The following is a 12,047-nucleotide window of genomic DNA, read 5'->3' as shown; positions in this document are numbered from 1 at the left end:
AAGGGATCTTTCTCTTCTTGAATCTGATCACATATATGCTTCATACACATGTTGATAATATATCTTGTTGCAAGCTCATAAAAGTTTCTGCTGATTAAATTACACTATTTCAGAAAGGTGTGCTCTCTTGACTGACAGATATCATGAAACGAATGGAAAATGTAGCCCTTGCTTTAGCAATTTTTTGTTGTGCTTAAGTTTTCAGTGTTTCTCACTTCTAGTTTGAGTTGGTCTGGCTTCAGCTTCCAGCTGTTGGTTCTTGTAATGGCTTACTTCACTTAGCTCAAAAGCTCTTTCATATGTAATATTTTCTCCTATGAAACTTACTTTATTCCACATAATCCCTTTTTTTTCTGCCAAAATACACAGATCTAGCTCCTTAAGTTTCTAAGGCAGTTTCTCCAGTCTCAGATAATTTCTGTAGCCTTTTTTCTCGTATCCTGTAAATTTTTTCAACATTGTATTAAAAATGTTGACACCAGAACTTGTTATTGATTTAATAACTCTCTTGCCAGAGGTATACACAGAAGTAAAATCCCTTCTTAGCAACTTCTGTTTACATTTGAGGATTACTCTTTTTTTTCCACAACAAAATTAAACACAAGGAACTCATACTGCTTTGCTTTCCCACTGTGATCACTACACTATTTTTAAAAATTACTGGTACAAGTTTGTAAAACTCATGTGTTTTGCTGTGCAGAGGGGACGGCACAGGGATATTTCTGCCATTCCATGACAGGGATATTTCTTCCAGGCTCTCACATGGCTGACAGAGATTGCAGGTAACCAGACTCATTGCTTTGGGTGATCCCATGCAATCCTACAATACTTGCTCATGAGCCTTTGCAGAGTCATTCTTTCCACGATCCTGTCCATCACCTGCGGTCCTTGTTCTTAGATGCACAACGCTGCCAGTGCTGTTTATCTGAAAGTGCCAAGAGACTTTCCAAGAGACTAAGATCTTTTCATATGTCCCACTTCCCGTCTTACTTACCATTCTTCTAGCCATTGTGTTATTGGCATGGTTTTATATCAACTTTCAGTTTACTGATGACTCTTGAGTGATTCACAACCTAGCTAATAAGAGTGCTCCTATATAATAAGGATTTTCTCCTGACTCCAGTTTTATGCAATTTTTGTCTGTTTGCTATGTGCTCCATTTTTATTGTGTTGTGCCTCCTTTATGAGACAATAATTTCAGTTTTCACTGGGCTTCTTATTTCTGCACTCTTTTATTCTCTCTCAATCCATCAAAAAGAATTCAGCACACTTAACTTCAAGTCGAATGTATTACTTGTGTGTTTACATGGGTCAAATTTGGCTGAAATGAACTAAGATCAATATTGCTGTTCTTCTTTCTTATGCTGTTAGTCTTTGTGTTCAGGCTCCCTAAAAGCTTTTTGTTTTTTTTAGGACTTGGCAACTGTTACCATGGTGTTCCCAGGGTTTTTGAGGTGCAGTCGCTAAATCTATATTGATGCAGAAGACTTCAGGCTCAAGAGCTGCTAGTTCGGTAGCTTTCATGGGCGCTGAATTAACTGAAATTAAAGATAAAAATCAGTATGGTGAAATAGAATCAGGACACATATTATTGACTTTCTTGTCTCCTTCACTGCTTTAAGGAAGACAGTGTTATTTTTTTTTTTAAAAAAATTGAGCTTAGAAACATTTTAGAGTTAATTTTAATCTTTTCTTGAAGGGTATGCTTTTCTTTTCTTTCTTTCTTTTTTTTCTCTGCGGCTCTAAAAATTAACAGTTAGCTTCTAATTAATCACGGGCATAGATACTCTTCAGTGCACGTTTTTATATGTGACAACACATCTACTCCAGTGACACAGTCTGCAGCAGCTGGAATGTACGTGGTGATTTTTCCTCAATGACGTATTTAACGGGGAGCCGCAGCCGGGAACAGCGCGCAGCATGTGGCGTGTGTCACTCACCGGCCCGAGCTAGCCCTTGCCGCGTGCCTGCTTGGGCGCTGCAGGCGTCACCTGTCTCCCCTCTACTGATGGCGGCAGATGAAGAGATCATCGTGCAGGGCTGGAAGGGAAATCTAGAGCTGTCATGAGGGAATAAAACATAATGTGTCTGAGCACACACCGAACGCATTGAGTTTAGGGCTTGATTTTTCACCGTGAAAACTCATGGAACTTTTCCCGTGAATCTATATAGGAAGAGGCTCGATTTTGGCCTCAGAGGTGGAGCTGGTGGCTTTTCTCACAAATGTGCACGTGCAGAGCTGCAGGGAATCCCTGCGCCCTGCTCCTCCCGGGCACTGAAACCCTGGAGGCTGCGGCTGCCTCCCTCGGAGATGCGCTCACCAAGATGCTCTAGCAGTATTTTCATATTTATAGGTCGGATATATAAAGGCATATTTCCAGAGCTGTGCTGAGGACAGAGAGACAATTTCAGACAAAATGGCTCCTATCAATGACTCCTAAACTCATCAGCACAAAATAGTCTTTTTCTGGCTTAGTTTACATTTTTGACTGCTATCACGTAAAAGTAAAGCCAGGCTGTGTTCATTCCAAGCTCTGTCAAAGAAGTTGTTTAAGCAGCAGCCCTATTCATACAATATATGCACTAAACTCTTCAAGTAAATGTGACGTGGATTCTCTGCAATATCGAGCTTCAGGAATTTTAATCGTATGCATTCATACACGCATCTGTTTTCTTTTGAAAAAGAAATTGTTTTTACGTGAGGGTCTTTATTCCTACAAATATTTTCATCTCAGAAGTGGTTTCCTTACCACTTTTCTAGATAATATTTCAGACAGAGGGAGGTAGATGGCAGAGAGAGACTGCAGCTTGAGGAAGTAAGTGGCTTGGTTTAAGGAAATGAAAATATTATCATTTTTTTTAGTAAAGCACAAACAGCTAAGGTGCATACTTTTTTGTTTGCACAGATTTTCATATAATAATTTCGAGATGAGACTAAGATGGGAAAAAGAAGTGAACCTGTGAACCCCTCTGGAACGATATCATATTGCCCACTACAAGCCATAAAAGTTTCCCCTCATGAAAGACGTAATCCAGAACTTACAGAAGTAAATGGGAGTCTTTCTGATTTCTTCAATGTACATTTGGCTAAGCCTGGAGAAAATGTCATTATGAAATGTCAACAGAAGATATTTTACAGAAAATAAGTTCAAAATGAAGTAAAAAGAAAATTCACAGCAAAATACTGGAGGTGGAGCCATGGTACAGGGAATTGTGTTCTCATCTCCTGGAATTGCCCCCAAAAATATAGTTCCTGAGTTGAGTGTAAATAGGTGTGATTTCAGAAATATCCCCTTCTTGATAAAAGGTTGGAAAATATCCTGATTTTCTGAAAAGGTACAGAGCCCATATTTAAAAATTTTCATGACTATACCTAACAGAGAACTTAGTCCTAATGACTGCAAAAGCAAATCCTATCTTTAGAAATGAAGTTGGAAAAACAATCAAGAAAGAGAGGAAGACACTAAGAAAGGATGAAAGGTAGAAAAGAAGGTGTTGCCATGGAAGGTATGCACACAATCTATGTGAGGGAGAATGGGAAAAAATGTCATTTGATTTTCATAATAATACCTATTTATTGTAGCCCAACCCATACACTGGAAACTCTGCCATAGCTTCTCATTTGTATTTCTGTTTGTTTATCTCATTTAATACTTAAGGATAAGAAGATAGTACAGAAATAAATGATTTGTAATAACTAATGATGTCCCAGGTGCTACTGAGTAGACATGTAATCTTTGCCCCACATCCCTGCTTGTATACAAAAACACTAGAATAGGTATAAAATTCCATGAAATAAACACCACCAAAGGGAAATCATAATGTGCCTAATGGGGGTCATGTGGTGGGATCTTCACACATGATGGCTGTACACTTTTAGGAAGGATGTTTTCTCACGCTGAGGCATGAGCCATGAATTTAGAGAAAGTAAGTCATTTTATACCTTCTTCTATGGTAATGCTTTCTTCCCTTTAAAAGACTCACATTCATTAAGGCATCTCTGGTCTACTGAGCTGACTTCATGGAGATAGTACCATATCAAAATAAGCTTTGGAAATGCAGGTCCAGTTTATATATCACAATGTTTTAGTTGATTTTTAGACTAGATAATGGAGAATGCAAGCTCATTTCAGAGAAATATCCTGATTCAGGAAATCTCTTTAAGTCAGCTTTAAGTTCCTGTTGGAGTTCTGCATTAGTTGATGAGAGCTAAACACGTAGGGTGATCATAATCATAAGGTAACAAATACTTGGAGATGCTGCTTCACAAGAAGCGAATAGGCAGAAAATGTTTAGGCACAGAATTTGGCATAACTTTTTGAACGATGGTTTGTAGTGATTGATATTAACTCTCAGACAATTCACTGACCAGGTGGGAAGATGGTATATTGTTGAGAATATGAAAGCTGAAGAGCTGGCCAAATCCACAGTGGAAGGGGAAGGCAGCTAAAGTGATTTCTTTATCCCTCACTGAAGGTGTAACACAACTGCTGTGTTAGTGGACGCCCACTCCATTAAAGCACTGCTTTTTATTGTACTGACTATTGCTGGCCATGGGGGGCAACTTCATGCTTGACAGCGTGTGTGACTCTAGCCCTGATCTACCCCGTGTCCCCGAGGTGCCCTCTGCCCCATGGAGTGCCCCTCTCCGATTTGGGCCCTGGGCTGTCTGGGTAGCTGCTTTTGCCCGGGAGGGACACTGCTTTCCCCGGGGGCCCTCAGGTGCCTTCCCAGGGCAGGCATGTAGCAGCTTGAGCAGCTCCAGCAGAACAGCTGAAGCAGGGGCTGAGGCTGGTTTCCAGAGAAATCAGAAAGGGGCAAGAAAGTACTGTCGGGGGAGAGGGGGGAGAAAGTCTGCCATCAGCTCCACGCTCCAGAGGAAGAGCAGGAGTGCCGGGAATACCTCCGTGCTCCTTGCTCTCGCAGCCGCCCGGCGCTGCGCCCCAGCCTCCTGCCCGCCCGAGGACAGAAGCATGTCTTTCAGTATGCCGTGGCTTTCCAGCATGTGTGTGCCAAGCCATACTTCAGTCTCTCGCCTTCCAGCACCATGCAAACTCCACAGTCCTTGCATTCCTGCAGCACAGGGCGCCCCGCTCCTGCCCCTTGCAGGAAGGAGCGCAACTTGCTGCCACACTCTGGGGAAGCACAGCTCAAATCATTGGATGTTGTGCTCTTTTCTGGGTGAGCATCTTCTCGTCTGGGAGGAGGAGAACTTTGGTTATTCAGCAAAATACAACCATGTGCCATGGCAATGGTTGTCTTACCTATGAGTGTTATTACTCTGTTTGAAGCCAGTGTTGAAAAATAATCTGTAGCCCCCTTGTCCCTATGCTATCTCTCACCCTATAGTCCTTAGATGCAGTTACAGCTGCTTTTTTGCTCACAGCCAGTTAGGAGTGTGTGTCCTGCTCTTCCCTTGAGTTTCAGAGGTTGCCTGTAAATTCTTTTTAATGTTACATTTGCATGTTATCCTCACAGAGTGTCAAAAGGCGGTAGCCCATAAAAATATGACAGCATCTGTCAGTTCAGTGTTCTTCAGTTTGACCTGCCCAGAGGGTCCTTCATGGACTCATTTCCACTCTGAACCTCACTGAAAAATGTACATTATTCTTTCAACCCCAGTAGCATCCTAAAACTGACTGTCCAATGACACTATTCTACACACTTCTGTTATGTGAGAAAAGCAAGATGATGCCTGCTTCATGAATTGAATTAGTGTTAATCTCCTAAATCAGTGATACTGCCTCACAGCTTTCAGGCAGATGAGAGAAAGCTGGCACCAGAGTAAAAAGAACTTTCCTAGGGTGTTCAGGGCATCCTGAGCCTGCATGTTTTCATCCACATAGTTATACATGCTTTGGTCAGAATCATGTTTTTTTCTGCGTTTAGGAGAGCGCATGGTAAAGTATTGATTATACATCTATACAAAACTCTAAGGAGAAAAAATACCCTACTGTCTTCATCAACTTACTATGGAGCCACTTATTTTTAAGCCAAAACATTTTTCACTCAACTATGCTTCTACGTATTCACTATTTGTCATAAAATGTAAGCAAATTGCAAGTTTCTTTATCAGTACAAAGATTCAATCCTTTTGCTTACCAGCAGGAATCAGAAAGACTAACACAAATATTTAAAATATATTTGGAAATATGGACCAAACGCATACAGTCTTTCACACTGAAAAGCCTCAAATGCTTTGTAAGTTGTAGTTTAAATGCCTGGTAGATTGTTCCTACCGAGATTGTCTGTCTGTCTACCTATCTAATAGCCTATTATTCAAATTTCTCACAACTATTAGATACCCAAGTAGAGACTATTTGAAGGGGATTTCAGAGAAAGGGAAGGCTGAGCTCCTAATATCTGGAAGTTGAGCCTTCAGATCTGTAAGACAGGGCAGGGTGAGCTCTAAACTGTGGATTTGAAAGAGCACTTCAGCTCCCCAGGCTTTAGCAGCCTGCAGTGTAACATGCAACAGGTTCACAGACAAGATTCACCCCCAGTTTCTTCTCTTTTAGAGACCCATAGCATTTGCCATTGTCATTTGTGCAGACACTTGCCCCAGACCAAAACTCTTAATTTCACACAACTCTATGGAGTCCATATCCGCCCCCTCCCCCCTCTTTATTTTTAAAGGAAAGTTGGAAAGCTACCTGTTAGAAACCTTAACATCTTTACAAACCCTACGCGGATTCATTAGCATTCAGCTATATAATATGCATTACAACTGATCTCCATTTCATTCTGTTGCATTTGATAACTTTGACAAGGCTTTCCTTGATGGTATTGCTTCCTAATGCTTGCCCTTCTATCACGGGGGGAACTTTCACTTTACGGCCTCCTCTCCTGCCAGAGCAGTCCTTTCCGCCCATTTTTTCTGAAGTCAACTAAAGTTTCAGCCCCTGTAGGTCCCAGTACGGTTCCCTCAGTTTTCTTGGCCAGATCTGCAACTTCTTGCTGCATATCTGCCTTCAATAGGCGCCCTGCATTTCCGTGTTTGGATTGGGACATTTTCTGAGAAACTTGCACCCTCATATCAGTCCTGCCAGTGTAAGCAGCATTCTTAGCATGGATGGCCAGCTGGCTGCTACAGCCTTCTTTGACACCACGCTATGTAAACCTACTCAGGGCAGGTCTTGTTGATGTGTGAAGAATGCATCTGACAGCCTGCTCCCACCTGCACTGAGGTTTCCAGCTTTGCAGACTTGCTGAGCCAGAGTGAACAACAGTTGGAAAAACAAGAAAATGGTTTGCTATGGGCAGGACCTTTAGGGAAGGGGCAAGAAAAGGAGTGGAGGAACGGGGCTGGTTTTCAGAAGTTTTCAGAAGCACACAATCAGTATGAGCACCATGGGCCAATACCACTGCAGCGAGAATACGCCTGCAGAAACACTTTCTATATTCATAGCTCTTTCCAAAAACTGTCTTCTCGATTAATTTACATGCATTGGATTCTGGCCACCGATCAGTTTGCATACAATACATGCATATTTGGCTTAACTGGTCGAATGGGGTTTCAGACCGCTCAGAATGGCACACCACTGCTGTACTAGCTGTCTGGGATATCCCCTCGAGTCAATATATCATTGTGACAAATGAACAGGAAGTAGAACTATTTCCCGTGAAGAAGACAATAAGACTGTTTAAAAAGTTTTACTTTATACTGACTTTCCAAAGAAAATATTTACTTTGAAAAAGGAATAGTATATGCCTGTGTATGTGTATACATATGTGTATTTTATATATGTATATATGTATGTATGTATGTATGTATGTATGCATTATTTTTCATTCTCTGGGGGTGAAAATTGTCAGCAACCAACATATTTTTCCCTGAAAACTGCCAAAAACAAGGAAAAGGACAACTTTCTTAAAAAAATCTAGTATTTGGTGGAAGAAATGCCTCAAAATAAAACATGTGGCCAGCCAAGTAATTAATGCTTCTCTGAAACCAGAAAATGCCAGAAACAGTTCCTTCTTTCTCTCTACTTCCAACCCTGGAGGTCACGGAAAGTGGCTGTTCCCAGAGAGCGCCTGCAAGGGAATGCTTCCTCCCCCTCCGTAGGAGCTCTCCGACTGCAGCTGCTCCATCACCACGTACCGTGGGTTTATAAACCGGTGATTGGAGGCATTGGTCAAACCTGTGGGAAAAAAAAACCTAAACAGTGTTCGTATTCACACAGCAGTGTTTGGTGTTAATATAACAACTGACCATACTTTAGAGAAAAGCTGGTCTCCGTTTTCTACAAAGCAAATCAAATCTCCACATCACAAAAACTGTACTCTGAAGCCCACCATTAACTGTCGGTGCTATTTCAAAATCCAAGGAGACTGGGGTTAGGAATATTTACAGCTGTCCAGGAGGATTCTGGACTTTAAAACGCCATTAAGCTATTGTTGATACATTTTTCTGTTCCCTTTTCCCCATTTTTTTGCCTACCCCTAGAGCAGGTTGGAATGTTTCTGCTTTTCCCTGGACCCAATTTTTGAACAAGTAGGGAAAAATTCAAGCAAACAGGAAAATATTTTTGAAAAAAATACTGCATCTCCATTTCACCTTTGGAAAAGTGTTTCACTGACCAACTTCACCCTATGTTGGAAGATTGCATTTGTTAGTGAGTGAAGGTCTTAGAAAGAAGTTTGCAGCGCACATGGTGCATCTCATGAACATCACATTTAATCTAAAAATGAATTGTTAATTGCTTCACACACAGGGCATTGTTAGGAAAAATGTGATTTCATTAGGAAAGGTATAATTTAGAATTAATAATTTAGAATAACTTACAGCCTGAGAGTTCATCAGACTATAAAACGTTCTAAGCCACTTCCCCTTTCTACACGTTCCTGGAGCTGCCCATTTACCTCCGAGTGTGGTATGAACAGATCCCTGATACACAATAGGGAAGCTTGGCAGTTGTGCAGTGCCTAGGATGACCCTCAGAGAACTGTTCCCCTGGCTAAGCTTGCTGGGGAGAGTAAATTTGGATTATAACCACTCATGGTTTTTGGCAGTACTCTTGATTTTCTCTCGAGTTCTTCTTATGGTGGGAAAATCATCACCAGCTCCCAAGAATATCTTCATATCCCTTTTGCAAATCTCTCAGGTTCAAAGGGGTCTTCATTTGGGGTAAAGGAGTTATTCTGATGACTTAGCACAGTATTTCCAAATACTCCCATGTCAACTGGGAATTGTGGAAAAAAGATTTTGTCAGATTTTGGTGTTCAGCGGAGATGGACCTGTCAAGGATGGATAGTGAGTATACCACATGGGCCATAATTGGGCTTTATTGCAAGGTTTAAAGAACCCGATGATAAGAAGATTTCTGTTTTATGACTAGCTTTATCAAATCACAAATGTAAAATAATTGTTATCTGAACCGCTTGTGTAATGGCCAAGTTTGGGAGGTGTTGAGAACTGAATGCTTTTGTCTCTGCTCTGTTTCTGCCACTTGGACCACTACTTTAACTCTAGGTACCATCCACTTGTTTATAGAACTCCTGGTTGTGATAGTCTAAATCCAGCCATTGAGCAGAAGGCAATCCCGTAGCTCTGGATTTGCACTGAGCAATCAGAATGTGGTCCACTGACTCCCAAAAGACTATTTTTAAAAAGAATTGTTTGAAGCAAGATATAAAAATAGGTATCCCTGTAAAATGCTGTTTCAAAGATGGGCTTTTATACATTGGTTTCATGTTATATAATGGCATGTCAGACATGCTCTGCCTCGATCCGATGGCTGAGCCCTTTTCACTCGAGGCAGTACAAAGGGCACACAGTCCTGAAATGGTAACAACACCATGCTTTGCATGGACAGAATATTTTGGAAGACATCGAGAGACTGGAATCAAAACAAATATAGAGAAAATAAGAAAGAGGTAATGTGTAAAAGAGTTTTTCACACACGTCCAAATTATGCCTGGACAAAATGCTCTGTGAGAAAAAAAGCACAACGCAGGGGGAAAAGAAAATGCAGTTTAGTGGGGTGGACAAAGAGCCTGCTCAGATGAGCCTGGCTGAACAGCAGTTACTAGGCTGTAAAAAACGGACATTGCTAATGTGCTGCATTTGCTAAAGACCCCATGAAACTCCAGGGAAAAGCAGAGCGTTCACGGAGTGGCTCCACTGCCAGCGAAAAAGTTTCATTATTATTAGTCATATGCTGAGGATGTCAAGGAATTTGGAGGCTGCACTCTTTGCATTTTTAGAGGTTATTAATGAAATAGCGTAGCAAGGTGAATTACATTAAAATATTTTTCTAACCATTCCAGAAATCTTGGTCCAAGTTGGCATCAGGCTGGCAAGTGGTGAACTTTTGACCGAAGCTCAGATTGCTGGGAGACACATCCTCCTTGTTAGTTTCGGGTGACAGTTCACTGTACCGCAGCGCTCTGCTTGTGTGTAAAGAGGCGAGTGGGGGAGGAAGAGTTAGCGCCGCATTTTCACAGGGGCAAGAAATTCCATCCAGCTCAAATGTGTTTTGGCCCACTGCCCAGCTCCTTGTCAAACACATGACCAGCACTCGGCTCCCTATTTCTGGCCTGAATCTGGATCCTGGGGATAAGGAAGCCCTGTTAGTGGTTAAAATTAGGCAGCCGAGCTGTGACAGCACATGCTGACTCTCCGACAGAGGGTAGACATATTTAAAAACAAAAAAAGAGCGAGACGCACCACGATTTAATGTCAGTGCCATGTGTAATTCACCAGTTTGGGCTCCTATAATTAAGAAGGCAGCTGATCTACTTCATAGAGAGGACTTAGCAGGCTTTTCTAGCTCCCTTCTGACCGCAGACGTCCTACAATGTCTGCTAAAGATAAGATTATGCCATTCATTTCTTCATGGTGGAAATCCATAGCCCTGGCTTCTTATCCGGACGTGATCTGGTCATATGATGGCAGGGCTCTCCTGAATTGAGAAGGATGAATCATGGCATCTGGTTTCTACAAGGTCATACTTCAACTGAGAAAGCTAATTTGAAATTGAAACAGCAGTAGATTAGCTGGTTAGAAAATAAACATTTTGGCTTGCTCAGTAATCAAGCACTTCCATTAGCAAAAATGAGTCAGTCCAAACATTTGTGCAAGGACTACTTTCTTGGATGCAGCACTTGTTTCTTCTCATATCACACCCACCTCTGTCTGCTTGGTCTTCAAGACTAGTGATGGCGGCCTGTTTGGCAATGTCCCACACAGTGTCTCTGGGTTTTTCCTACTTCTCCTTGGCCTAAAATGGCGTTCTTGAACCCATTACAAAAGACCATTGCCTGTCTTTGAGATCCCTTCCTAAACCCTTTCTGTATGTTGATAGACATCTAAGAAATCAGCTGGGGAATTTCAGGCTGGGTGAGTTGGCTATTGTGTTGGCTGATGTTTAATTATGGTTAATTAGAATGAGTTAAAGAAGCAAACATGCGTTTCCGTGTAGACACCATACCTTTCCTCATCGCCACTAGCCTCTGTGTTGCTCAGTGCTGACTCAGAATAGAGGAGTCTGGTGGAGATGTCCTGCACGGTGGAGCTCAAACTGAGCTGCTCTGGCATGTAATCAGCCCTTGCATTGCGCAGGCACCCATTCAAACCCGGACATGTCAGATGTTTAAAATTTTCAATGTTTTAAAGCATTTTAAAAGTTAAGTGAACTACTATACCCTTCCCTTTTCCTTCCCTCTCCTCTCCTCTCCTCTCCTCCCTCCCCTCCCCTCTCCCCTTTCCGCTTTCCCCTTTTCCCTAACGACTGTTTGTGCAATACTGACTGTGAAGGAGACTTACTAAATTAAATACCCCATACTTCCCAAGACAGCCCTTACCACTGCTGCCTTTTGCCAGGCTCCTGAAAAGCCCTAGCCTCCTTTGGACCACCAGAAAGACCCAAGGGAAACTGAAATCCTCCACCCTTATGAAGTCCCTGTATTTACAGCAGGATCTCAGTTGCTCTGCTGAAGCATTCTCCACAAGGACAAGACCACAAGCACATGTAAGGTTTTAGTCTCTATCATCCTCTCGGACAGGCTGAGCGCTGCATCACAGGGCACACACTTTGCACGAGCTC

This window comes from Dromaius novaehollandiae, chromosome 3, assembly GCF_036370855.1.
Source record: "Dromaius novaehollandiae isolate bDroNov1 chromosome 3, bDroNov1.hap1, whole genome shotgun sequence".
Classification (NCBI taxonomy): domain Eukaryota; kingdom Metazoa; phylum Chordata; class Aves; order Casuariiformes; family Dromaiidae; genus Dromaius; species Dromaius novaehollandiae.
The sequence above is the reverse complement of the archived record's forward strand: the minus strand, read 5'-3'. Positions refer to the sequence as shown.